General features: G+C 40.1%; 2 long non-coding RNA genes across 4 annotated transcripts in view; both read left to right on the top strand.

The window, feature by feature from the left end:
• The window catches only part of LOC141555990 (uncharacterized), a 239,628-nt gene that overhangs the window by 191,282 nt on the left and 20,544 nt on the right, over positions 1–27,802 (top strand). The gene's annotated exons all lie outside the window — the stretch shown is intronic.
• LOC141555986 (uncharacterized) lies at positions 272–22,234 on the top strand. The gene is made up of 7 exons (XR_012486401.1): positions 272–331; positions 4,237–4,301; positions 6,680–6,835; positions 16,198–16,264; positions 16,938–17,098; positions 17,834–17,905; positions 22,042–22,234. It is a non-coding gene; the product is annotated as an uncharacterized LOC141555986 (long non-coding RNA).

Here is a 27,802-nt window from a genome sequence, read left to right as displayed (position 1 = left end):
CTGGATGCAGATGGCATTTTCTGTCCAAAGTCTATTGGGAATACTCTGAGCCACAGAAAAGAACTGAATCTTTCATAGTTGATCATCAGACATTCTTACTGTTGCTGGGTACAATGTATTCCTGGTTCTGCTTATGGTGCTCAGCATCAGTTCATATAATCCTTTCCAGGCCTTTTTAAAATCAGCTTGTTCATTATTTTTTATAGAACAATCATATTCCATAATCTACATATACCACAACTTGGTCAGCCACTCCCCATTTGGTGGGCACCTACTCGTTATCCAGTTCTTGGCTACCACCAAAACAGCTGCTACAAACATCCTTGCACATGTGAGTCCTTTTCCCTCCTTTATGATTTCCTTGGGACACAGACCCAGTAATGGCACTGCTGGGTCAAAAGCTATGCACAATTTTATAGCTCTTTGGGCATAGTTCTAGATTGCTCTCTAGAATGATGGATCATTTCACAACTCCACCAAGAAAGCATCACTATTCCAGTTTTCCCACATCCCCTCCCACATTTATCATTATCTTTTCCTGTCATTTTAGCCAACCTGACAGGGTGTGAGGTGACACCTTAGAGTTGTTTTAATTCATATTTCTCTAATCAATAGTGATTTAGAGCATTTTTTTCACATTACTATAGATGGCTTTAATTTCATCATCTGAAAATTGTCTGTTCATGTCCTTGGACCTTTTATCCATTGGGCTATGACTTGTATTCTTGTAAATTTGACACAGTTCTTTTTTTATATAGCTTTTTATTTTTATTTACAAGATATATGCATGGGTGATTTTACAGCACTGACAATTGCCAAGCCTTTTGTTCCAATTTTTCCCCTCTTTCCCTCCATCCCCCTCCCCCAGATGTCAGATTGACCAATACATGTTAAATATGTTAAAGTATAAATTAAATACAATATATGTATACATGTCCAAACAGTTGTTTTCCTGCACAAAAAGAATCAGATTTGAAATAGTGTATAATTAGCCTGTTAAGGAAATCAAAAATGCAGGCGGACAAAAATAGGGGTATTGGGAATTCTATGTAGTGGTTCATAGTCATCTCCCAGAGTTCTTTCGCTGGGCAAAACTGGTTTAGTTCATTACTGCTCTATTGGAACTGATTGGGTTCATGTCATTGCTGAAGATGGCCACATCCATCAGAATTGATCATCATGTAGCATTGTTGTGGAAGTATATAAAGATCTCCTGGTCCTGCTCATTTTACTCAGCATCAGTTCATGTAAGTCTCTCCAGACCTTTCTGAAATGATCCTGTTGGTCATTTCTTACAGAACAATAATATTCCACAACGTTCATACACCACAATTTATTCAGCCATTCTCCAATTGATGGGCATCCTCTCAGTATCCAGTCTCTGGCCACTACAAAGAGGGCTGCTACAAGGATTCTTGCACATACAGGTCCCTTTCCCTTCTTTAAAATCTCTTTGGGATATAAGCCCAGTAGTAGCACTGCTGGATCAAAGAGTATGCACAGTTTGATAACTTTTTGAGCATAGTTCCAAATCGTTCTCCAGGATGGCTGGATGTATTCACAATTCCACCAACAATGTATCAGTGTCCCAGTTTTTCCATATTCCCTCCAACATTCCGTATTATTTTTTCCCTGTCATTCTAGCCAATCTGTCAGGTGTATAGTGGTATCTCAGAGTTGTCTTAATTTGCATTTCTCTGATTAATAATGACTTTCATATGGCTAGAAATAGTTTCAATTTCTTCGTCTGAGAATTGTCTGTTCATATCCTTTGACTATCAATTGGAGAGTGGCTTGATTTCTTATAAATTAGAGTAAATTCTCTATATATTTTGGAAATGAGGCCTTTATCAGAATCTTTGACTGTAAAAATGTTTTCCCAGTTTATTGCTTCCCTTCCAAGCTCATCTGTATTAGTTTTGTTTGTACAAAAAACAACAAACAAGCAAAAAACCTTTTTAATTTGATATAATCAAAATTTTCTGTTTTGTGATCAATAATGATCTCTAGTTCTTCTTTGGACATAAATTCCTTCCTCCTCCACAGGTCTGAGAGGTAAACTATGCTATGTAGAACAATTCCATTAAGTTTATATATCATCACTTATTCAGTCATTCTCCAAATGCGGGGAATCTACTCATTTTGCAATTTTTTGCTACCACAAAAAGAGCTGCTCTAAACATTTGTGGGTCCTTTTATTTTATTCTTGTCTGACTCTTCAAGATCTCATTTAGGGTTTTCTTGAAAAGGATATTAGAGTGGTTTGCCATTTCTTTCTTCAGTTCATTTTACAGAATTAATTTCTCATAGTTATTTAACATAGTTAAGTGACTCACCCAGGGTTTCATAGCTAATAAGTGTTTGAGGCCAGGTTTAAACTCCAGAAGATGAGTGTTCCTGATTCCATTCCGGGTGCCACCTAACAGCTCATAGAAAGAGTACTGGTCTGATAATCTAGAGAGTTGGTTCCTATTCCATATCAGTTGATGTGGGCCTCCCACCTTCCACAAAACGAAGAAATTAATGTAAATTAGCTTCTTTTTTATGTTAGAGTGACACTGGATTTGGAGTCAAAGGTCCTGGGTTTGGATGCCAGTTTCGTTATTAGCCATGGAACCTTAAGAAACTTGCATTCTATTACTAGGTCTCAGCTTCCTCTCCTGTAGAGAAAAGGGCTTGGACTAAATGACATCTGAGACCCTCTCAATACCAAATTTAATGATTTGCTGCTTAAAAAAAAGTCATAGCCATGTTTGCATTCATCATTTTATAATACCCATTATGTAGACTTTAAGATTGAAAAAAAAAGTATACTTGTTATCTTCACTATAATCTTGGCTATTATACTATTGGAAATTTGACTTTCCCAAGATCCACAACTAATAAATGTCTGGTGCAGCATTTCAATTCAAATCTTTCTGACTCCAAAAATGGTGACCTTTCTGTTACAATAACTAACCTGCAATTATTCGTGCTTATATAATACTTAGCTCTTAATTACCTATCTCTCCATTTGGCACTCTGTGTCTTTTTATCTTCTTAGCTAGATGGAAAATCCCATAAGAGAATAGACTTTGTATTTATATTTTTGTCTGGATGTTGGTACTCAAGATTATTTTTCATTCATTTCATATTTAAGCTTAAATAATGCTTTAATTGAGTCAATTCCATACTTATATTTCTCATTTCTTATTTCCTTGGATTAACTCATTTTGAAAGTGATAAAAATCTAAAGAAAGAAGTGATTCAATCCTAGAGTAAATTAATATTCAAGTATTTCAGCCTTGTAAGACATCTTGGCTAGATAAAAAGAGCTATGAGTTAGCTTCCAAGAGACCTGGACCAGAAACCTGACTTTACTCTTGACTTCCTCTGTGTTCTTGTCTTTCTTTTCTGGGCCTCAGCTTCCTCATCTTTTGAAAATAAAAGATTAGATTAGAATTAAGCAACAGTTCTCAAGTTTTTAATACTTAATACTTAAAATTTGTTGAGGACCTCCAAAGAACTTTTTTTTTTAATGTAGGTTATGTCTGTATTTACCATCTTGGAAATAAAAACATCTTAACATTATTGGAATTGATTATTATGAAGATTATTATTTTGTTATTGTCAGAATAACCAGCTGATTCAAAAAAAAAGTCTAGTTAATGCTACACTTTTCACTTCTGGCACTGAAGGGCATTCCTTGCTGTTTTCATAGTTTAAGCTTTGGCTGTAAATATTTGGACATCAGCTCTGAACATCATCTTCCAGGGAATATTTTGAAAGCATTATCTCCTAATTCACAGGAATCCAAGATGGACTTAGTAAAGAATTGTTTAGTGTTAGAAACCGAAATAGCAATAAAAAGAGGGACATCCAAATTATGTAAAATCAGAACACATGAATAATTCAGTGCTCACTTGAGTGTGATTTTTATTTTTCTTGTTAAATAATACTGGCATTTCCTCAAACTAATAGCACTGAGACTAACCAGCTGGTAAGCTTTATGGAGGTGGGGTGATGTGGCATTGTGAAAAGTAAAGATGGAAGCAAGGGTCAAAATTAATCAAATAGCATCTTATTCATCCCTTTAAAGTGGAGTGAATTCAGTAAAATATTGATAAAAATTATCTGTTTTATAATTCTTTACTCAGGAGATAAGAAAAATGGAACACTTCAGGGAAAGTTAGCCTTTCCCTGTTTTTAGGTCATATGGTATCTCATGGTGTTTTATTGTTGTTCATGCCAAACCAGAGCTCAAGATTTTAACCCAATATGGCCGCAGAAGCTGAATCATACATTCTTGGTGTTCCTGCAAAGTAAGTTTTTATCATTCATTAACTCCCAAGATTTAATTCTTTCATAATAATGGCACAGAATAGCAGTCTTGAAAATTTGTTTTCAAACCTCAACAAAAATACTCATTTTCACCTGGAAAAGGGAAAATTGAAATTGCAGGTAACTGTGTAGCCATGAATTTCAGAGAAGTTAGCAATGAAGTAAAAAAAAACTGGGAGGGGGAAGGATGGAGATGGAAAAGATGAGAGGTGAGACTGGAGAGAGAGAAAAAAAGAAGGAAACCAGAAGCTTTAGATGAAATGGGATTTTGAGATTGGAATTCTTAGAGGAATATAATAGAGAAATAGAAAGTTTCTTTATGATAAAAAGAACTGCCAACCCTTTAGACATGGAACAAAGAACAACTTGAATATTACAATTGTAGGTTTGGTGAGTGAAATCTAGTTAGATTATAATTAGTTCAATTGTATGCAGCAGAACACTGGTTTCCAAACTTTTTGGATCACTTACCCTCTCAATAAGGAAAAAAAAAAAAAACTACTGGAGTACATCTCCCATTATTTGTATATTTCCTTCTAAATCACAAAGATGTGCTACCATATTAAAATATGAACATTATAAAACTTGCCATAGAATAAAAAAAAATAAAGAAGAAAGTTAAAGGCAGTAAACATTTATTAATTGCTTACTATGTGACAGACACAATGCTCCTTTCTTGGTGCTCATAGTCTGATGGGAGATATAACATATCAACAACTTTGTACAAGCTACACACACATGTGTATGTATGTAGTTTGTGTATACACATACATTATATATATGCATATATATGTATACATATAAGTATGTATGTATATATGTATCTATATATGTATAGATATAGGTATGTATGTGTATATGTATATGTATAGATATAGGTATGTATGGAGGTAACAGTGAAAGTAAGTATTAGAATTAAGAAGAATCAAAGAGATTTTTTTGGTAGAAGATGGGGGTTATAACTGCTACAAGATCTTAATCAGGAGGTAGAGATGAAGAAGAATATTTTCAGGCATGTGAGACAGTGAAAATACTTAATTGGGAGATGAAGCATCTTGTCTATGGAAGAGGAAAAACAAAAAAAGCTGAACTGAAGTGTAAGATGGATATTATGAAAACTTATAAAAAGACTTTGAAAATCAAAGGATCTTCAGGAAAATGCTTAGAAGCCCTTGGGATTTATTGATCACTCAAAGTCGGAAGATTACTTTTGGCAGCTGAGCGGATGATAAAGAGAGAAACTTGGGGCAGGGAGACCACCCAGCAGGCTATTGGATTAGTCCAAACCTGAAGTGATATATAGGCTTACATCAGGATGGGAGCCAGCTTTAAGAGGAGAAAAGGCACATACACAAGTGATGTTGAGAAAGTAGGAATGATGTAGGAGTTGACAAAAGATTGGATATTAGAGGTGAGAGAGTGAGGAGTCAAGATGCCACCCAAGTTGCATTGAAATGTTTAATAGGTGGTTGATAATGTAAAACGTCAGGTCAGCAGAGAGGTCGGGATTGAATAATATTTAATCCTAGAGGCATTAGGAATCCATTGCAGTTTACTTGAGTAGACTCACTCTTTAGGAAAATCACCTTGGCAACTGTGTGGAGAGTGCATTGGAATATAGAGAAACTTGCGTCAAGGATACTAACCATAAATTCGTTGCAGTGATCCAGGAATAAAGTGGCAACCATCAGCAACAAGATTGGTGACTATGTGAATGGTCATTGAGAGTAGAAATAACAAATTTTGACAAGTCAAATATATGGGGTGAAGGAGAACAAGGAATTAATTGATAATGACAATGAGTTGTGCACCTGGTGATTGCAGCGTCTGTAACAGCAATGGGAAAGTTCAATCAGTCATAGTTCCTGTATAATTTGGGTATTCTCCCACATAAGTTAAAATGATTTTAAATGGAATTTCTCACTGTCTCACTGATGGGCTTTGTTATTAATATGTAAAAAAGGTGATGATTTTATATTCTGCTATTTTGCTGAAGTTGTTTTAATTCATTCTTAGTTGATGCTCTGAAGTTCTCTAAGTAGATGGTCGTGCCATTTGCAAAAACCATAATTTTGTTCCCTCTTTGGTTATGGCACAGGAACCTGAATTCAGGAAGACTTGAGTCTAAATTCAGCTTCAGATACTTATTAGCGGTTAAATGACGTTGGACAAGTCACTTAATACTTATCTGCCTCAGTCTCCTCAACTATAAAATAGGGCTTATAATAACATCTACCTCCCAAATTGTTGGGAAATTCACATGAATTTCATGCTGGCATAGTTTAAAGATGCTAGATACTGAGGATACAAATATAATGAATGAAGTACTCATTTCTTTTGATCTTCCATTCGAATCAAGGAAACAATCTGAAGAAAAATATAAAATCATTAAAATCAGATCATTTGAAAGAGGCACAAGCTAGCACCTGAGGAGATCACGAAAAGCTTCCTGGAGAAGATATGGCTTGAGCTACTTCGAAAAGGAAGTCTGCTTTTTTGAGGTTGAAATGAAGAGGTAATATATATGCTATTTTAAAGATACTGAAACAGGAAATGGGTTATGCGGGTTTAAAGCTAGTATAATAAGATCTGAGATGTAAATGGATTTCTGTCCATCAGTTTACATGGTCAGCCTGTGTTTCACTTGGTTCAACACAAAATAAAAAGAAGGGAGTGGAAACTGTTAATTCACTATTTTTTGTCTTGAGCACATAGCCTTTTCTTAAGAAGGGACACCCCTCCCTTCCCCCCACGCTGTAGGAATGGATACTTGCTACAGTCAGGGGCAGTCTCTTCCACAAAGTGGGTATGCCTTGGTGAACGGAGGATAAAGGTAGGGTTAGCTTCTTTGGGTGCTCAGATAGTTTGTAATTATTCCAAGGGGCTGGGAACAGATTCAGTTAAGGGGTGGGCCAGAAAGAGAGGGAAGGGCAGAGTTGGTGATCCTTGGGTGTATGACCCATATTGCTCCACCTTATGATTGGTTCATCATCTATCATCTTTGAGGTCAGGCTACCTGACCTCAGGGTCTAAATGTCCTCCTTGGAAATTATTAAAATAAGAGATTAAGAAATAAAAAATAAATTCTTTGCATAAAAAGTATTAATCAAAAATATGTGTTTAAGGATTAGAATGGCATCATTTCTTACTAAATACAAAAGCAATGTAGACTTAAAAGTACAACACATATTTATACTTTACCTTACTATAAGTCCCATTAGCATCTATTGGATTTCTACAAGTTTCTAATAATAATTATATATATGAATATATATTTGGTTTCAGTTTCTTGTTTATTAATTATATCTTTTCAATCGATTCCCTTTTGCTTACCAAATGAAGTCCAAATACCACTTATATTTCAAGATTTTCCACAATTTAAAATTTCAACAAATGGTTCCTATATATATATATTTTTTTTTAATTTTTATTTATTTATTTATTTATTTATTTATTTTGTTGTGGCAGTTGGGGTTAAGTGACTTGCCCAGGATCACACAGCTAGAAAGTGTTAAGTGTTTGCTATCATTTCAACAAACTAACCATCTACAATCTTTCAAAGGCACTACTATTAGGGAATATAAAGGTAGATTACATTCAAAATTCTTTTTAGGCAAATTAAAGGACTTCTAATTGCCCTGCACTCTAATTGCCCCTTTGGGGAGAAGTATAGCTACATATCCAACTATGATTCAAAAAACGAGGTAGAATTTAGGATGAAGACTATCCAATAAATCTTTTGCATTATAACGTTAATAAAATTCTTCACTCAGAACAACTCTATTGATAAATGATATAAATATTAAAAACATTTATTTATAAAAGAGATTCTTTTTAAAAGAGAATACTACTCCAGAAGGCAACTGAAAATCAAGGGACTTGTTCTTGGTTGCATAGCTGGTAAGTATATGATGTGAGTTGAACCCATTATCTCTTTGATTTAAAGACCAAACTGCTTTCATTTTTGTTTTTTGTCAGGTGGACTCTCAACATAGTTTACTAGTCAGTGACTCAGTCAACAAATATTTATTGTACCAAGAAAGGCAAAAGGCTAGTCCCTGCTCTCAAGGAGTTCCTAATCTGATGGGAGAAACACTATGCAGACAACTAAGTCTCAAGAAGATATGAACAGGATAAATTTCTATATAATCAGTAGAGGAAAAGTAGTAGCATAAAGGAGGAATTTTACCTAGGGGAAACAACCTCTGAAGGCAATGAAATGCATGCCGATTAGTAGTTCAGTCCAATTGGCAATAGAATCGAATATGGTGATTTAAGTATTTAGTACATTGTAGTATCTTGTCTGTGTAGTACTCCATTAGCTTTTGGCTTCTTAGTATGAATTTGTCATTTCATTGTTATAAGGAACTTAAATGTCATTGTTATAAGGACGTTTTTGGGGGGGAAAGCTGGGGTGGGAAATACTACTGAAAATAGACAGCTAAGTCTGGAACACTTACCTTCCTAAGTTCAAATCAGGCTTCAGGCACTTATTACATGTGTGACCCTGACCAAGTCACTTAACCCTGTTTGCCTCAGTTTTCTTATCTGCACAATGAGCTGGAGAAGAAAATGGCAGACAATTCCACTCTCTCTGCCCAGAAATGACTAAACATCCACAGATTGGCTACAATTCTGGAATTTGTGGTTTTAGAGTGTTGCTTGAGGCACATGAATTCCAATTACTTATCATAGTCACATGGTCTCAAAATGTCCATACTGCCTATTGTCCTCAGAAGGGAGAAGGAAAGAGTTAAGGTTAGAAAGCAAACAGTAACTTCCTAATTTATTCTATAAACCTTAAGAGTCCGTGCCTCTTTTTCCTTCTACAATCAGTGTTTAGTGTTATGCTCAGTAAATACAACCAAAAAACAGCAATACACCTGATGTAAACCCCTTACTCTTTCCAACTAAGGGACTTAGGCTTTTGACTCAGGCAGACTGAGTTTAGTCCTACATAGCCTGACTTCCCATAAAATGAGATCAAGCTTTTCTTACCCTTTCTGCTACCCTTCTTCCTCCTCAACAAATACCCTCAGAGTAGTATTAAGGAGAAAAATCTCTAAAACAAAGCTTCAGGTTACTGTCCCGTCCAGGGTGTCCCCAAAAAGAACTAGCAGTATCCCTTTTATTAGATGTAGAAAGTAGATCCGTTATAGGATAGCTATTTATTTTCTCCACCATGGAAGACATGTTTTAAACCACAAACTTAAGAGCACACATTGATAAATATTTAAAACACAAAATAGCAACCTGTAACTCTTAATTATACTTTCCTAAGAGGTTAGAGGTTTCATGAAAATTGGGCACAAGTTACTTTCTACTTAAATTCAACTTCTACATAGTAACCAATGTCTTATACTCACCTCCGCCCCCATTCAACTTTGTTGTGTCTCTATTCCTTTCATGATCGAACGTAAAATTTTTGTGATTTAAAACTTTACAATCTGTTCCTACCCCATCTTTCCAGCCCTATTTCATATTACTCTCCTTTATGGACTTTGTAGTCTGGTCAAAATGATCCTCCCTGTTTCTTCCATAGCACGCACAAACTCTTGCTTGTCTCCATGCCTTAATACTATCTCCTGGGTAAAATGCACATCCTTCTCACCCCTCTATTTCTAGGAATTGCTGCCTTCCTTCAAGTCTTTGGGTCAAACATCATGACTTTCTTCATGAGGCTTTTCTTGGTCCTCCTAGCTGTTAGTGTGCATCCTTCCCAAGGTTCACGTACATCTGTTTTGTTATCTCCTGTACATTTATACGTACATGTATACGAAGCCTGTTGAGGATACGGACTGGTTTCATTTCTGTGTAAATCTCTAAACTCTAGCCCAGATCCTGCTACACAACAAGAATTTAATAAATGCTTGTTGATTTATCGATGAGTCATTGCCTTCAAGGAACATATCCCTCAAGGAGAATGAGAAACCAGCATGGACATAAATGCTAGTGCACAATATTATGTAAGTGAATTAGAAAGTCGCAAAGTCAAGTGCTCTATGAGGTCTTAGGGGGGTGATGATTGTTAAGAGAAGGACTGGGGAAGGTGTTTTGAAGAAGGTGGCTTTTGGATTGGGCTTGAAAGTAATCCTAACAGATGGGTAGGAGGAAAATAGGTGAAGATAGGGAAGAAGGGATCTCCAGGTTTAGGGAAGAGCTTACGCTAAGGTAGAGAGACATGACAGCATGGTTTGTATTCAAAAGGCAGAAGATTATCCATTTTGCCTGGAATGGAGAGGGCATGACATGAGGCTGGAAATGTAGAAGGGCCACCACATTTGCGTGAGTCTTGCGGGCAGAGACATATAAAGTTTGAACTTTATTATGGAGGCAAGAGGGAGTTACTGAGGAATTTTAGAAATGGTCACATTTCCAGGTCTATGGGTAAGAAAGATGCTTTAGGTAAAAGTATGAATTGGAGGAGCAGGGTGTGAAGGGAAGATGATATGGAGATTTATGCCAGAGGATTGGGGGTGGAGGGGAACAGGGAAAGGTTGTAATGGGAATAGAGAAGTGGAGACATTAATCAGCTAGATTTCCGAGGAGGTCAGTCAGAATGACAAAAGCTCTTGGAAGCATGTCATGTGAAGTTTGGATTAAGGAAATGGAAATGTGTAGACAGGAAAAGAGAAGATTTAGGAGCTTATATTATTGCTGTGTTGAAATATTTGGAAGCATGGCTTCCTTTAAGACTCAGCTCACAAGCCACCTTCTTGTAGCTTCTGTGGGTTTTTTGGTCAGGCTGCACTGTATCTATGTTGTAAGTATCTCATGCCTATTTACGTACATATTGTCTCCCAGATTAGAATGTGAACTCCTTGAAGGCAGGAATTTGGCTCTTTCTTTGTATCCCTGGCACTCATCACACATTTTGTAGATGCTTGTTAATTGATCACGCTGCTGTTGCAAGTGCTAGAGATTGAAAGACAAAAATGAAACTCTCTCTGCCCTCGAGAAATTAATCTTCTAGAGGCCACCACATATATACAAATAGATATGTACAAAATGGGCATATGCAAAATATATTTCAATGAATACTTTTTTTTTTTTTTTTTGAGGAGGGGAGTGTCCACTTCCAGATTGGGGAATCTGGAAAGGTCCTATGTGGGAGGTGACATTCGAGATGAACTTTGAAATTTGAATTGTAATAATAGACAGAAGTCAGGAGAATGTACATTGTAGTCAGAGGGCAGCTCCGCCCTGTAGGAAATGAAATCTTATACATAGGGAACTACAGAAAGTTGGTCTGGCTGGGCCAAGCCGGACAAGGCCAGCTGGAGACTAAAAGAATTCCGCCCGTGTTAAGGAGAAGCAACAACCCCAAGGTCATGTGCTAGCTGGCACGCTTTTAGCTGGTTGTCAATAAACATTTATGGAGCTGTCAAGTGTGCCAGAGACGATGCTGCTAAGTGCAGAGGGTACACAGAGAGGGAAGAGACATTCCTGGCTCTTTAGGAGAGACAGCAAGAAAACAAGTATGTACAAAGAAGATACAGACACAAACTAAAATGAAGATAACAGCAGGAGGAGGGTTGGGAAAGGTACTTACCCAATCTCTATGGCAACCCACAACTTAAAGACAGGAGCAGAATGTAGACAGACCATTTTTGTGAGACGCTTTTTATTTCAGGCAAGACAAAGGAGATGATGTAGAGATGCAGATATCCATATGCCTGCCTATAGGTGCATAGACTTACACATACCTTGCATACATGTACATATTCACATGTACACAAGACGTGCAGATGCCTCTTTATACCAGCTGCATTTACCCACATGTAAATATGTAGTTTACATTTATGCAACAATATTTCCCATTTACACACCCGGGGCCGTATGTATTTAACACCATTTTAAACATAGCTCTGTCTATTTCAATCTAGGCAGACTGTATTTTATGTACATTTAGATATGTAACCCATAGCACTTTGCCAATTTTAAAGCGGCATGTAAATATTCCAAATTCTTTTTATAGCACGTGATTGCCCCACCGGCCTATTTCCAAGAGAGGTGAAGCCCAATTACACCTGCTCATAGAAACGCGAAACTTAACAAGCAGACGGTGCATTAGGAAGCACTCTCAACTCCTCAAAAGAGACAAGGAAACCCAAACCGAAGCTATCCTTAGCGTTGTCACAGTAATTAATTATTGTGGTTGTTGCTAAATGACGACGGCCGGAGTTGTTGGAGGGGTGAGGAGGGGAGGGGGAAAGGAGGAGGAAGAAGGGGAGGAGGAGGAGGAGGAAAAGGCCGGTGGAAGTGGAAGGAAAGCCACAGGAAAAAGCCGAACTACGACTCCCAGAAGCACCTGGGAAATCGCGCACCGCTGCGGCGACCCTCCCCTTTGGGCGGCGGAGCCAGAGCCCCGCCCGTCTAGTGACGTCACGGAGAGGTGACGTATGGTGACGTCATGGCGCTCCGAGCGAGGCTTCGGGAGAGAAGCAACCCCCAGCTGGAGTCGCGGCTGGAGGCGGAGGTAGCGAGAGCCAGGGCCGGGGCAGCAGCGCCAATGGAGGGTTATGCGCTGCGGAGCCGGCAACCCGAGCGAGACATCGCCGGGAAGCTCGGGGCAGCCCCCTCCCCAGCCCCCCAGCCGGACGGTGCCCGGTGTCTCCCCTGGGGGGGCGGCGGCGGCGGCGGACCGGACCTCGGGGTGTCGCCCCCCCCCCCCCCGGAGGTTCCGGAGTGGGTGACCTCTAGTACCTGGTGCGGGAGCTGAGAGTCGTAGATAAGTGAGGAGCAGGTGGAATAAACCGTGATGTGTTTCTTAGCCCGGGATTGCCGTGGTCTCGGACTCTAAGCCTACCCCTAAATGCGCCCCCGACTCCACAGTAGGCCCTGGGGAGGTCTCTATAGCCCAGCCCTAAATGGCTTTTTCCCACCTGGATTCCGGCCTCAGCTGCCAGAAGGGAGAGAAGGGCATGGGGGAGATGTCACCAGATCGGACAGCAGAGCGGACTTGTGGGATAAAGGAGAACGCAGAGTCCGGCAGGGCAGTAAGGGCTGCCAGCTTGCGCCTAGAAGGTGCAAAGTAAACATGACCTCGAGCCGTGGTTTGGGGAGAAAAACGATGAGTTCTGCTGGGCACCGGAGATAGGCAGTCTGAAACGTTCCCCAGGTAGAAAGCAAGGTAGCCCCTTGGAGTACTTGATCCTTCGGGAGTTAGAAACAGTGTGGCATGGAACTAGAGACCTGTTTCTTTTAAGAACTGGAGGGTCCCGAAGATGGCGGGACTTCTCCCCGGGACTTGGAAGAGAAGCCTTCCCTATGTGTCTTGTCCCTTAGTAGAAGGGAAGCTCGTGGAGAGCGCAGACTTTTTTTTTTTAATTTGTTATCGCCAGTGCTCCGCACTTATGAACATTCTTCACTCCTTCCTTTGGAAGGACCAGTCCCGGCTCGGACACTTATTCTCTGCCTATCTTGGGATAGGTCGGATCCTCTTTCTGAGCCTGAGTGTTGTGATCTAGAACGTGGGACTGTAGACCCTTAGGCAGCCTTTCTCCAAAGGGGATCGGTTAGGAAAGCACTTTGTCAACCTTAAGCATTCTAAGAGAGTTGTTAGTCCTCTTTAATTCTTCCCTCTGGGGGAAATGGGCAAGATGCTTCATGAAGAAGTAATTTTGGTTGGAACAGAAGGCGGCCAGACACACAACCCTTATTCCCATTCATTCCTTCTTGAGTCGTTCTTGCCCAGTGTCTGGCCCTGACTACCTGTCTGCCCCCCTCCCTCTCTCTTGCCATCCCCTTAATCCTCTCATCCAGGCTGAGCAGTAGAAGTGGAAAGAAAGGAAACGTCAGATAATTCCGTGGCTAGAATCAAAACCGGACTTCTCATCAGTGAGGCAGTAGAGGTATTGGACCGTGTAATAGATAGCAGGGCTTAAAACTCTAGCCCCAGAGGCACCAGCTAAGGTGAGAGAAAATTTAGTCAAAGAGAAGATACAGATGGGGGAGTCTGTGGTATCTGGTCAGTTCAGTGAGGTTCATGTAGAAGTCCATGGGACACATTGATTACACATTGTCTTTTCGGTTTGGGAGGTGCAGCCGTGAGAGCAGGTGTGAAGGAGGGTGACCGGCTCGTCAGCGGGAGTCATGCAGACAGTTGGCAAAAGAGACAAAGCAACTTTTCTTTATGCTTTCCATTTGTCCCAGTTAGAAAAGAGGATCGTCCATCTTTGAGTGAAGAGTAGGAAACGTTTGGGTAGGAAAGAAGTAGAGAAGGTGCCGTGGGTACACAGAGAGGGAGAGGACTGGTCACCAACACCCCTCTGTTCCATTCCTCTCTCCTCTTTGAGCCCTCAGCACCGTGCCAGGGAGTCTGCTAGATGAGGATCAGTCCGTCTTCTTCCTTTTTACTCATCCCTTCTGGAAGTCAGAAGATGTACCTTCCAACCTTGGCTCTGCTGCTAAAGTGAATGAACTTGCAGAGTTTGCCAACCTCCTTTGGGCTTCACTCTCATCCTCTGCCAAAAGAAAGGGTGAGATCCCAAGTGTCCAGTCATACTTTGGAACTCAATTTCAACATACCGGAGAGATGTTTCTTTTTTTTATTTATTTATAATTTTTTTTGACAATATATGCATGAGTAATTTTTTTTAAACATTATCCCTTGTATTCATTTTTCCAAATTATCCCCTCCCTCCCTCTACTCCCTCCCCTAGATGACAGGCAATCCCATACATTTTACATGTGTTACAATATAACCTAGATACAATATATGTGTGTAAACCCAATTTTCTTGTTGCAACTTAAGTATTGGATTCTGAAGGTGTAAGTAACCTGGGTAGATAGACAGTAGCGCTAACAATTTACATTCACTTCCCAGTGTTCCTTCTCTGGGTGTAGCTGTTTCTGTCCATCATTGATCAACTGGAAGTGAGTTGGATCTTCTTTATGTTGAAGATTTCCACTTCCATCAGAATCCATCTTCATACAGCATTGAAGTGTACAGCAATCTTCTGGTTCTGTTCTTTTCACTCAGCATCAGTTGATGTAAGTCTCTCCAAGCCTCTCTGTATTCCTCCTGCTGGTCATTTCTTACAGAGCAATAATATTCCATAACCTTCATATACCATAACTTACCCAACCATTCTCCAATGAACGGGCATCCATTCAACTTCCAGTTTCTAGACACTACAAAAAGAGCTGCCACAAACATTTTGGCACATACAGATCCCTTTCCCCCCCTCAGTATTTCTTTGGGATATAATCCCAATAGCAGCACTGCTGGATCAAAGGGTATGTACAGTCTGATAACTTTTTGGGCATAGTTCCAAATTGCTCTCCAGAATGGCCAGATTCTTTCACAACACGGAGAGATGTTTCACAAAACACAATAGGACATGATAATGTTGATTAGTGGTTTTCTCAGTATGCGGCTAGCAGGGATCCATTTCTATTTGATCTCCGAAGGACATTCCGGCTCTGGCATTCTGTGATTCACCTAGCTCGTCTTATGCCGTTTTTTCCACAGAGGGATCTTAGAATCGTTGCAGAGACACTAAGAGTTGGAATAGGCTTCATTATGCAAGTGCTGCAAGGGACTAGGGCAGTCAGCAACTTCTCTCTTCACGGTACAGCACTCAGAACTAGTGTTGACAAAGGCTATTGAAAATAAAAATGCTTACAGCCTTGGAAGCTTTGGAGAGACCAAATACACTCAGCTGCAGATCACATGAAGCAAATTTCAGTAATCAGAGGAAACAGACGGGGATGAGTAGGAACAAAGTGGATGGTGTAAGCTGGAGTAAAGCTCCTTCAAAACAGAAAGAATGATTAGTATGGGGCAGGGTTCATTTGCAGGTAATAGGGAGTTTGACCAAGATCACATGGAGTTGCGTCTACAACCTGATACTCTTTTCTAACTCTCAACAGGTAAATGGCACCATGGGGACTAACAGTTCACACTTCACAAGTAGTGAAGCTCATCAAACGTGAGCAGGTCGGTTGAAAAGAACCAGGGAGTGAAGTGAGCAGCATGGGCTGAGTTAGGGGAGAGAGGAGAGAGAGCAGGCAGCCTAAAGCTCTTGAATCTTGGCATGGAGTAATCAACTTAGGCTGCTGCAGTCTCCAGTTACCATTTCACATCTGACTCTGTCATTCTCTTCAGATAACTTGGTTATCATTCATATTATACTTTGGAGCTCCAATAAAGGGATAAAAATTAAAAGGTACTCAATCCCAAGAGTATTTATAGTCAGTCTTCCCTTCTTTTCTGTCCTGGGGAGAGAGATCTTAGGAAGCAATTTAGGAGGCATAGCAGCCGAGTCTATGCAAGTGGCCTTCTGGCATCGACCCAGGAAAGACTCAATAAAAGCAGGAAAGATTTAAAGGCGGGAAGAAGGGGGACTAAGATACATGTTAGTAAAGCACGAGAAAAGATGGATGTTTGCTTGAGGGGGAAGGAAATGAATTAGAAAGAACAGGGATGGAAAGGGAGAGGATAGGAATGAAATGGTAAGGAGAAAATATATAAAAAATGTGAAATAAGAACAATTCATTTGCTGATCTACAAGTTCAGAGGAAGGGGGTGACAATCTACCATTCTCTTTCTTGATGATTTTCCTCTTTTTTTTTTTTTTTTTTTTTTTTTTTTTTTTCTGGTGCTTATGTAGCATTGAGTCTTCTGGGCCGTTCTTCATGTGTTGGTGTGTCTGGACTCTAAGAGGATCCGGGTTCACTAGTAACTCCTGGGGTAATCCCAGTTGTTCCTCCACCGCCACCACCTCCCCCTCCACCACTTCCACAGTGTATCACAGGGCGCAAGCCCCTGCAGGTAACGGTTCCCTGTGTCCCCTGCAAGCTCAGTACTTTCCCTTTTTTAAAAAAAGTCGATTTCATAATGTTAGGGAGCAGATAGAATTGAGAGGATTTCTCTTAAATTATAGTTTTAGAGAGGGAAACTAAGCAAATAGATTCATAAAGACAGAATTCAAAAGGAGCAGTTTCTATATACCTTTGTTTCCTCCTTATTGTTTACTATCCAATTCTATTCTTATTTAATTCCCTCAACACCATGGATTGAATTCTTGTTATGCTTAGAAGCTCATTCGAAGATGGAGAAGAGAGATAGGTGAATGAGACAGAATTCTGCATGACAAAAGCAGAAGAACAACAGAGACATAGAAATGATTGCAGATGAAAACTCCATACCTCAGGCACAGGGATAGGTAATAGAGCTAGGGACTAAGAGAAGAGGTCTTACTCAAAGGAAATGTCTTGAAGGAGGACAGCAAATTGGGGAAGGAGAAAGACAGAGCTGAGTTAGGAAAAGAAGGGTAGCAGTTCCATGCCAGAGGAATAAAAGCTTTAGCGAAGAGGTTCACAAAAATGAGATATAAAGAGGCGGAAAGATGTGACCGGTCCAGGATGGTAGAACATATTTATGATGTCGAATCTGCCCATAATAAAACCATTTCTTGACTGTTACTCTTGGGATTAATGGATAGGAGGGACCCAAGGTTCCAGGGTGAACCTCTTAAGCTTGCCACTAGTATTTCTTCTGTTCTAGGATCCTGAAGCACAGAAGCATGCCAACCAGATCTCATTCAATATGCTGAGACAGGAGGAGAAGGAGTTACAGGTATTGCCTCCCCAGGCCATAGTCTCCACTTATGATCTCCCTTCTTCTTTCCTTCCCTGTAAAAGCAGCCTGGGTACCAATGAAGACAACCAAAACTATCCTTCTTCAGAAAAATGTAAGCGGTGTTTCTGGGAGAGAACAACTTGAATTGAGCATGGCTCACACATCAAGCTATAGTCATAGTAGAAGCATAGAGGCATCTTGGTATATTGCGGGGCCACAGATTTGGAGTCCACAGATGAAGATAGGTTTCAGGGAGTTTATGGACTTCCTAAGGGAAAAAACAATTGCATTTTTATTTTCACTAACTTCTAACTACAGTTTAAGATTTGCTTCATCCATGAATGAAAAAAAACAAAAACATTATTATAAAGAGGGATTCATAGACCACTCGATTTCCAAAAGGATCTGTGAAACGAAAACAGTAAAGTACTCCTATATGCTAAAAAGAACCCTGACCTTGGCGTTAGGAGAAACCTCAGTTTCAATTCAAGATCTAATAATTTTGTAACCATGGACAAATCGATAACTTCTCAAACGTGTTAAACGAGAACAAAATAGCATCTACTGCTGAATTAGATAATGCATGGAAAGTGTTTGGGAACTTAAAAGCTTGATCTAAATATTGGCTATCGTTTTTATAAATTTAAGATGAACAAGAATCTCGAGGAACACTGAAAACAGGTAAAGAAAAGTGGTCTATCAGAACCACTTGATACATAAATGGCAAAAGAAAATGAACAACCGTGTGAGAAAAATGCCCCACATAATTAATAATTAGAGAAATACAAATTCAAGCAATTCTTTGGGGGAGAGGGGAAGAACAGTTGGTTTTCAAATGACTTGTCCAGGGTTATACAGCTAGTAAGTGTCTGAGACTGGCTTTGACCTCAGGTCCTTCTGATTCCAGGACTGGTGCTTTCTCTACCGTACCATCAACTTGCCCTAAAATCAAAGTAATTCTGAGGTCCCATCTTAGGGCCAAAAGACTATTGAAAAGGACAACTATTAGAAGGACTAGGAAAAAACAGGCAAATCAGTACATTGTTGGTCGAGTTGTGGGTTGGTTTAGCCATTCGAGGAAAGAATTTGGAACTATGCTCAGAAATTTACCTGTGCTATTAGGCTTATGATCCAAAAAGGTAAAAGAAAGAGGGAAAGATATGTACCAAAATATTTATTTATTTATTTATTTTAGAATTTTTTTCCCCCACAGTATATACGCATGAGTAATTTTTTTTAATAATATTATCCCTTGTATTCATTTTTCCAAATAACCCCCCCTCCTTCCACTCCCTCCCCCCCGATGACAGGCAATCCCATACATTTTACATGTGTTACAATATAACCCAGATACAATATATGTGTGTAAATCCCATTTTCTTGTTGCACATTAAGTATTAGATTCCGAAGGTATAAGTAACCTGGGTAGATAGACAGTAGTGCTAACAATTTACATTCACTTCTCAGTGTTCCTTCTCCGGGTGTAGCTACCTCTGTCCATTACTGATCAACTGGAAGTGAGTTGGATCTTCTTTATGTTGAAGATATCCATTTCCATCAGAATACATCTTCATATAGCATTGAAGTTGTACCAAAATATTTAGAGCAACTCTTTTAAATAGTATCTGGACAATTGAAACGAAGGGGAATAATGAAATTATATTGATTATCCTCAACCTGGTTTAGCCTGTGTTCCAAGTTGGTTTGATCAGAGTGTGGTCTCTGTCATGCTATAGCTTCTTGTTGCCATAGCTGAGAGATGGGGTATTGGTGGACACCACAGTAGATGAGTAGCTCTGAAAAGGCCTTGGCAGACTTTCACACCAAAGTGCTAGTCCTCCACAAAATACCCCAGATAGCAGCAGCTTTAAAAGCCATCAGTGAGTTAGAGAGTTATCTACTTCAAGCATAGGAAGGCATCTTCCGACGAAATGGGCAGATGAGAACGATTTGGATGCCATGAAGGTAGCGAAAGCGGGTCCTGTGGGGAGCTCAGAGCTTGGTAGGCAGGTAAGATGCCAAAGTCGTCCACTGCATCCTGGGCCATCCCTAGTCCTTCTGATGTAACAATGGACTTTAATGACTGGAAAAGTGAGGTCGACAACTTAGCGCACCTCTTCCTTACTTCAAATTCAATTCCCATGCAAGTCAAGATATCACTCCATAATGATATTGTTCCTCTTCAAAAATGAAGGACAAACAAATGTTGGTGTAGGAATGTGGTGTGATATTATTATGCCTCAGAGAATGATAAAATGCCATTTTCAGGAGAAATTGGAATTGCTAGGAAATAAAGTGAGTAGTTAGAAGAATAGTTTACACAATGACAGTAGCATTGCAGATTAAAATAATTCGAAAAGACTTCTCAAATGCTAATCAACAAAGTGTCCAAAAAAGTGACAATGTGTCCAAAAGACTGGAAATGAAGCTTGCGATTCATCTCGTGCTTAAAATGCAGAAAGACATATTTTAGACATGGACAAAGTAGGATTTGTGTTCTTGGATTCTACATATTTGTAGTGACCTCTTTCCTTTTTTGTGCATTCATGTTCATTTTCCTCTTACCTTACATGTTAGAGTTAACGTGTCCTTTGTTCTGAAACACAAGTTTTAATCAAATCAAGGGTTGGAGTAGCTGATGTCTAAAATCTTATTCGGTACTAACGTGGTTTAAATCTGTAACGTGTTCACAGGTGTAAATTAACTTAGAATGCAAAGCCTTTTAGAATAAAGAACTGTTTTATAACAGCCTCCCGAGGGTCAGCTGATGGCCCATTCAACATTTCACAGGATGCTTCAATTCCAAAAGAAGATGCCTGGGCCTTTTTAGTGTGTTTTAACAGGATTCTAGTGGTAGCGACTATAAAAAAGCGAGGAACGACGGGCTGTCCCATCCAGCAGTGTCCAGGACTGTGAAGCACAACCTTAAAACTAAAGTACCGCCACATAGGTTGGAAGGAAACAGGCAGGAGTAGGGGTACACTCTGGTATTGCTTCCTGAGAGGGATGGGTGTCTTGAGGCTGCCAGCTCTTTAAGAACAGGTACTTTTATCTTTGAAATAATGAATGTAGACAGTCTGTTACCTCCATTCACTGTGCCACCTTGCTGCCCTCCCCCCCCCATTTATTTTTAAGGCTATAAGTACTTACATAGATAATGGAATAAGGAGGGGAATTTGACCTCTGATTGCATAATTTGGCATAGTCACAAATGAGGAATCCCCTCTACGCTTGGAGCTTGGTTACCATCTTCTTTGCGGCTTCTTGCCTTAGAGCATTGTGTCAGTACCCAGAGGAATTCCGTGACTCACTTAGGATCTCCCAGCCTGCATGTGCCTCTGAATGCAGGTCTTCTAGGATAAAGACTCTTCTGTCTCATGTGCATGAACACGGGAGCTTTAGTTATGTGAGTCTTCTTTCTCTGGGCACTTCTCACTTATAGGCACTTAAGGTTGGTCAAACCTCTTAGGAGAAGTAAGATTCACCTTCTCCTCGCCCCTTCCTGTAACAGAAAGTGTAAAAGATCCACAATGGGTGAGTTCATTCGTGTTCACAGCTTCTCTTGTAGAGGAGACACTTAGGAAAACCATTGTAGTCACAGCACAGGACAGTATGAGGTAAAGGGTCATGGTCTAAAGTCAGTTAGAATAGTGCTAACTCTGTAACTGCCCAGGAACTCACAGGAGCACATCCTCCTGAGGACTTTCTGAAGGAGACTAGCTAAGCTAAGCAGCAGGAATGGGATTTCCTGCAAAGTATGCAGGTCTCTCCCTCTCCACTCCTGTTGCATTGGGGTGTGTGTGTGTGTGTGTGTGTGTGTGGAGGGTGTCAGTTGGGGCTAAGTGACTTGCCCAAAGTCACACATCTAGTAAGTGTCAAGTGTTTTGAGGTCAGATTCTCCTGACTCCAGGGCCAGTGTTCTATCCATTGTGACACCTTGCTGTCTCCCAACTGGCTTTTAAAAAGCTGTTTTCTAGTTACTGATTTCCTACCCTAACAGACGTCGAAAGGTTCATCATCTTCTAGTAGAGAGATATCTATTCATGGTCTTTTTATGCTTGATGGGACTTCCCAATAGTAACTGCTACATTCTCTGTCATTTCTCCTTTTTTTTTCTCTTCCCCACTGTGCAGCCTTTCCAAGAGATGTGCAGTCGTAACCCTGCCAGCAGCCTGCTAGAGGAGCAGATTGAGGGAGCCCGCAGGCGAATCACCCAGTTGCAGCACAAGATCCAGCAGGAGACTGGTGTCTCAGTGGTAAGAAATTCCTTCTTTCTCTCATTTAGCAACCATTTTTCAATACCTCTAGAACAGCATTGTGGGAAAAAGGGAGGGTCATTAAGAAAGGACTCATGGAGTTTATAAGCTAGTGGGGGCAACATGCCACATACCCAGATATTCAGGACAAGCCAGGAATGTTGCAGTCATACAGAATAGTGTATAATAAATACATACTTCAATATGTCTTTAGAACTTGCGACCTTAACAACACCAGTACTTTTTCCATTGTTAAATGTTGAAACGCATTCACATCTTTTCTTCCTCTACAAGTCTTGGTCCATATCTTTCCTTCAAGATCTTTATTCTAATCTTGTAATATTTTGTGGATACTATTGGCTTGTTCTTTCTCTCTGTTCACTTGAGGCACTTAATTAAATCTGGTTCACTGATTAATTGATCATTTGTATGGTTAATGATTTGTGTCCCCATTGATGATGTACTGCAATCGGATTTGACTCACCATGAGTTTTGCTACTGCTCTCTAGTCAACTCTCTAGGTCAACGACAATTGTGATTCTTAGAGCCAATGCATTCCTTTTCAGTCTTTTTCCTGAATCTTCATTGATGTCATGCCTCTCAAATGGGCTTTCCCCAAAGCTTTCTCTGCTTTCTCACTTGGTAGTCTTATCAATTCCCATGGGTTTAATTATGTTCAAGAAGGTGATAATCAGATCCCTCATCTCTCTCCTGAGTTACAGTCCTGTACCACCAACTTCCTCTTGGATGTTTTGAACTGGAGATCTCAAACTCCACATGATAGAAACAGAATTCATTTTTTTTGTCCCCAAAATGTTGCCTTTTCTGTACTTCTGTGTTCTGTAAGAGCACTAACTCACCATCCTTGCAGTTCCTTAGGTCCACATTTTCAGTGTCATCCTCACTCTCCCCACATATCCAGTCACTTGGCAAGTCTTATAATTTCTCTGTCTACATCTTGAATACATTCCCTTCCCTACCCTGGTTCAGATGATTGTCACCTTTGGCTTGGATTATTTCAGTAGCCTTCTGATTGGTCTCCCAAGCTCAGACCTCTCCGGTTCCAATCAATCTTTCTCTAAAGTGTAAGTCTGACTGTCTTATCCCCTTACTCCATAAACTCTTGTGGTTTTCTCTTCTCTCTAGGATCAAACTTAACATTGTTTGCTTGACATTTTAAAGCTCTTCACATTCTGCCACTATTCTACTTTTCCAGTCTTCTGACATTCTCCTCATTTCTTCAAATTCTTCTTTAGAGCCATGCTGTCCTACTTGCTATATTCTCATCCTCTGTGCTTGAAATGTCCTCTCTCATGATTTCCAATTCTTAAAATCCCTGGCTTCTTGAAGATTCAGTTCAAGTGCTACCTTCTCCAAGAGGCTTTTCCTGGTGATTCTTTCCGGTCACTTTTTCAACTTCCCCCTCTCCCCTTTAGATTGTAAGCTCCTTGAGGGCAAGGGTTTTGTTTTGTTTTGTTTTGTTTTGAATATTTATATCCCTAATACTTAATACAAGGTGTGGCACATAGTAGTTGCTTTTAAAATGTTTGGGTTTTTTTTTTGGGGGGGGGAGGTCGACTCGCTTGCATGGAGAGAGACTTGAGGTAGCTAGACTAACCAGAACAAGTGTGAGGTGGTGAAAGTCTGCAGCAGGGTAGTGTCAGAGGAGAGAAAGTGATGATGCCCAGGTGACAAACCTTGACCTGGAAGGATGGTTGCGTCCTCTACAGTAATAGAGAATTTTGGAAGCGGAGACGCTTTGGGAAGAAAAGAATGAGGTTCGTTTTGGACATGTTGACCTTGAGATCCCTATGGAAGATCTAGAACTAGGCAGTTGGAGATTCAAATCTAGAGGATAGAAAAAAGGTTAGGGCTGAATAACTAGAAGCATCACCATAAAGATGACAATTAATTCCATGGGACCTTCTGAGACTACCAAGTGAAATAATAGAGGGAGAAAGGAGGAAAGCCTTGACATAGCCTTGAGGTTTATGTGCAGCTATTAGGCATGACCGGGACAAAGTCCCGTAAAGGATCCTTCTACAACTTCCTTTCTATTGATTTTTAAGAGCCCATTATTTTGTAACGAAGCCTAAGAATGTGTATTTTATAAAGGCTCAGAACATTATAGAAGTATGAAGTGGGAGGAAGAAAAGAATATTTGTGCCTGGGGTATCAGGGAAGGTTTCACAGGGAGAAGGTAGCATTCAAGGTAGTATTTGAGGTCAGTTTATTTACCCATTTATTGCTTGTATTGTCTTTGGCATTAGGGATCAAATAGCAAGAGAGAAGCAGCTAGTCAAGAAACTGCATCTGTCTAAGCAAGTAAATAGAAAATAGGACAGAGTTTCTGAAAGTTGAGGTGGATAGGAAGATAACACAGTATGGTAGAAAGCACTGACTTTGACATCAGAGGATGGGTCAGGTTCTGTACCTTTTCTGAGCCTTCTCTCTGAAGGAAGGCGGTGGGACTATCTAGTATCTAAGACCTCTTGCAGTCCCACATCTACTGACATTCTTAGAGAACAGTCAGGATCCCCTCTGGTGAAACATTCCATTGCTGAGTAGAAATCACTCCTGGATTATACCCTTTCAAACAAGAGATAATCTGTACTGTAGTACCTTACCATTAATGCAGAGTAACAATTGCAATTACTGCTAAATAACTATAATTCTCAGAGTATGTTGAGAGCAAAGGATGAGTCAGGAATTGTACTGGCATACTTAATTATCCAGGAAGGCTTTTTCTAGAGATGGTCTGGAAATTATTAATGGGACTAACGGAATCATTGAGCCAGTGACTCTTAATATTCTTATACCCTCGTCTTCCCCCAATTGATCGACAATGCCAGCCATCATTCTTTCCTTCTAGACTTTGTCACTAAATTTCATAGATCATTATCTTTCCCCGTCTTTCTTCTGAACGTCCCTATTTTGTTGTCAGGAGCATCATCGGACTTCCGTCACCCTGACTCCAATTATTTGTAGACTTTCTTCACTCCTCACTCAGTTCTACCTCTGCAATCTCAGTCATATCTGTCCCTTTTCTTGACTCACAGTCAGTGGCATAGATGTCATTATCTTTGACTCCTGCAGTAACTTTTTTTTTAAGCTTAATAACACTTAATTTTCCTTTCCTTTCCTTTCCTTTCCTTTCCTTTCCTTTCCTTTCCTTTCCTTTCCTTTCCTTTCCTTTCCTCCTTCCTTCCTTCCTTCCTTCCCTTCCTTCCTTTCCTCCTTCCTTCCTTCCTTCCTTCCTTCCTTCCTTCCTTCCTTCCTTCCTTCCTTCCTTCCTTCCTTCCTTCCTTCCTTTCTTCCTTCCTTCCTTCCTTCCTTCCTTCCTTCCTCCTTCCCTTCCTTCCTTCCTGCCTTCCTTCCCTTCCTTCTTCCCTTCCCTTCCCCTTCCCCTTCCCCTTCCCCTTCCCTTCCCTTTGTTGGTACAAGTCCGTTTATCCAACAACTTAGTGATTCCCCTTTTAAAGACTTCAGTTAAGTTCACTCACCTGTTGAAATCATTCAGTACTTGTTCTAAAGAACAGGTGTAGATGTTGTGACACTATTTCTCTCTCTCTCTCTCTCTCTCTCTCTCTCTCTCTCTCTCTCTCTCTCTCTCTCTCTCTCTCTCTCGCTTCCTCTCTCACTGTTTTTTGTCTCTTTCTGTCTCTCTAGCTCTTTCTCTCTGACACTCTTCTGCACTCTCTCTGTGATTCTTGCTCCCTTTTTTACTTTCTCTTTCTCTTTTTGTCTCGTTCTTTCTTTTTCTTTTATGGTCTCTCACATTTTCTCTTTCTCTGTCTCTTTCCCTCTTTGTTCCTCCCTCTCTCTCTTTTTGTTTATATTTATTTTGCAGTTTTTTACTTCCTCTTTTCCACTCCACTCTTTCTCTCTCATTCTGGCTTCCATTCTCTCCCTCTGGAATTTTCTTCATCTCCTTTTCTCTCACTCTGATGCTTTCTGGCTTGCTCTCCCTTGTTCTGTCTTTGTCTCTGTCTGTCTCTCTGTCTGTCTCTCTGAGTTGCTCTTTTTCTTTCTCTTTTTCTCTTTCTCTCACTCTCTGGCTCCCAAACTCTCTTTGTTTCTGTCTGTCTCTTTGTCTTTCTCTCTGTCTCAGTCTCTCTCTGACTTTCCCAAAATTCTCTCTCTTTTTGTTTGCACGTGTTCCTTTTTCTGTCTCTTTCTCTGATGACCAGACCATCTCTGTAGCTCTCTCTGTCTCTGTCTCTGGCTGGATCTGGCTTGATACCTTTGACTCTGTCTCTGTCTGTCTCTGACTCTGCTTCTCTCTGTCCCTCCAAATCACTCTTTTTCTTTCTCACTCTCTTTCTCAATTTCTGGCTTTCCTACGCTATCTGTCTGTCTGTCTCTTTCTTGTGTGTGTGTGTGTGTGTGTGTGTGTGTGTGTGTGTGTGTGAGAGAGAGAGAGAGAGAGAGAGAAGAGAAAAGATTGATTGTGATTGGGAAAAAGAATGAGAAACAGAGCCAGAGAGATAGTGAGAGTGACAGACAGTCAGAGAAAGGAAAATATTTTTTATAAGAGCTTTTTATTTTACAACATACATGAATGGGTAATCTTTCAGCATTGACCCTCGCAAAAGTTTTTGTTCCAATTTTTCCCCTCCTTCCTTCCACCCCCTCCCCCAGATGGCAGGTAGACCAATGCATGTTAAATATGTTAAAGTAAATGTTCAATACAGTATCCATATCCATATCCATACAGTTATTTTGCTGCACAAGAAGAATAGGACTTTGAAATAATGTACACTTAACCTGGGAAGGAAATAAAAAAGGCAAAATAGAGGGAGTGGAAATTCTATGTAGTGGTTCACACTCATTTCCCAGAGTCCTTTCGCTGGGTGTAGCTGGTTCTATTCATCCTTGAACAAATGGAACTGATTTGGTTCATCTCATTGTTGAAGAGATCCACGTCCATCAGAATTGATTGTTGTTGAATTATATAATGATCTCCTTGTCCTGCTCATTTTACTCAGCAGCAGTTCATGTCAGTCTCTCCAGGTCTTTCTGAAATCATCCTGCTGGTTATTTCTTACAGAACAATAATATTCCATAACATCCATACACCACAATTTATTCAGCCATTCTCCACTCGATGGGCATCCACTTAGTTTCCAGTTTGGGGCTACCACAAAGAGGGCTGCCACAAACATTCTTGCACACACAGGTTCCCTTCTTTAAGATCTCTTTGGGATATTAGCCCAGTAGTAATGCTGCAGGATGAAAGGGTCTGCACACTTTGATAACTTTTTGAGCCTAGCTCTAAATTGCTCTCCAGAATGGCTGGATGTATTCACAATTCCACCAACAATGTATCGGTGTCCCAGTTTTCCTATATCCCCGCCAACATTCAGCATTATCTAAAGAAAAAAGATTTTTCTGAGAGAAAAGAGAAAGAGAAAGACAGGGAAAAAAGAGACAGAGAGGGAGGGAGAGAGCTAGAAAGTAGAAGGACACAGAGCCAGAGAGAAAGAGTGAAAAGTAGAGGAAGAAAAAGACATAGGGAAATACAGAGAAACAGAGAAGAGAGAGAAAGAGAGGAATAGAGTCAGTAAATAAATAATACAGAGACAGAGACAGTGAGACAGAGCCACAGAGAGAGAAAAAGAGGGTGACAGAGAAATAT

Source organism: Sminthopsis crassicaudata, chromosome 1, assembly GCF_048593235.1.
Source record: "Sminthopsis crassicaudata isolate SCR6 chromosome 1, ASM4859323v1, whole genome shotgun sequence".
NCBI lineage: Eukaryota > Metazoa > Chordata > Mammalia > Dasyuromorphia > Dasyuridae > Sminthopsis > Sminthopsis crassicaudata.
The sequence above is the reverse complement of the archived record's forward strand: the minus strand, read 5'-3'. Positions and strand labels throughout refer to the sequence as shown.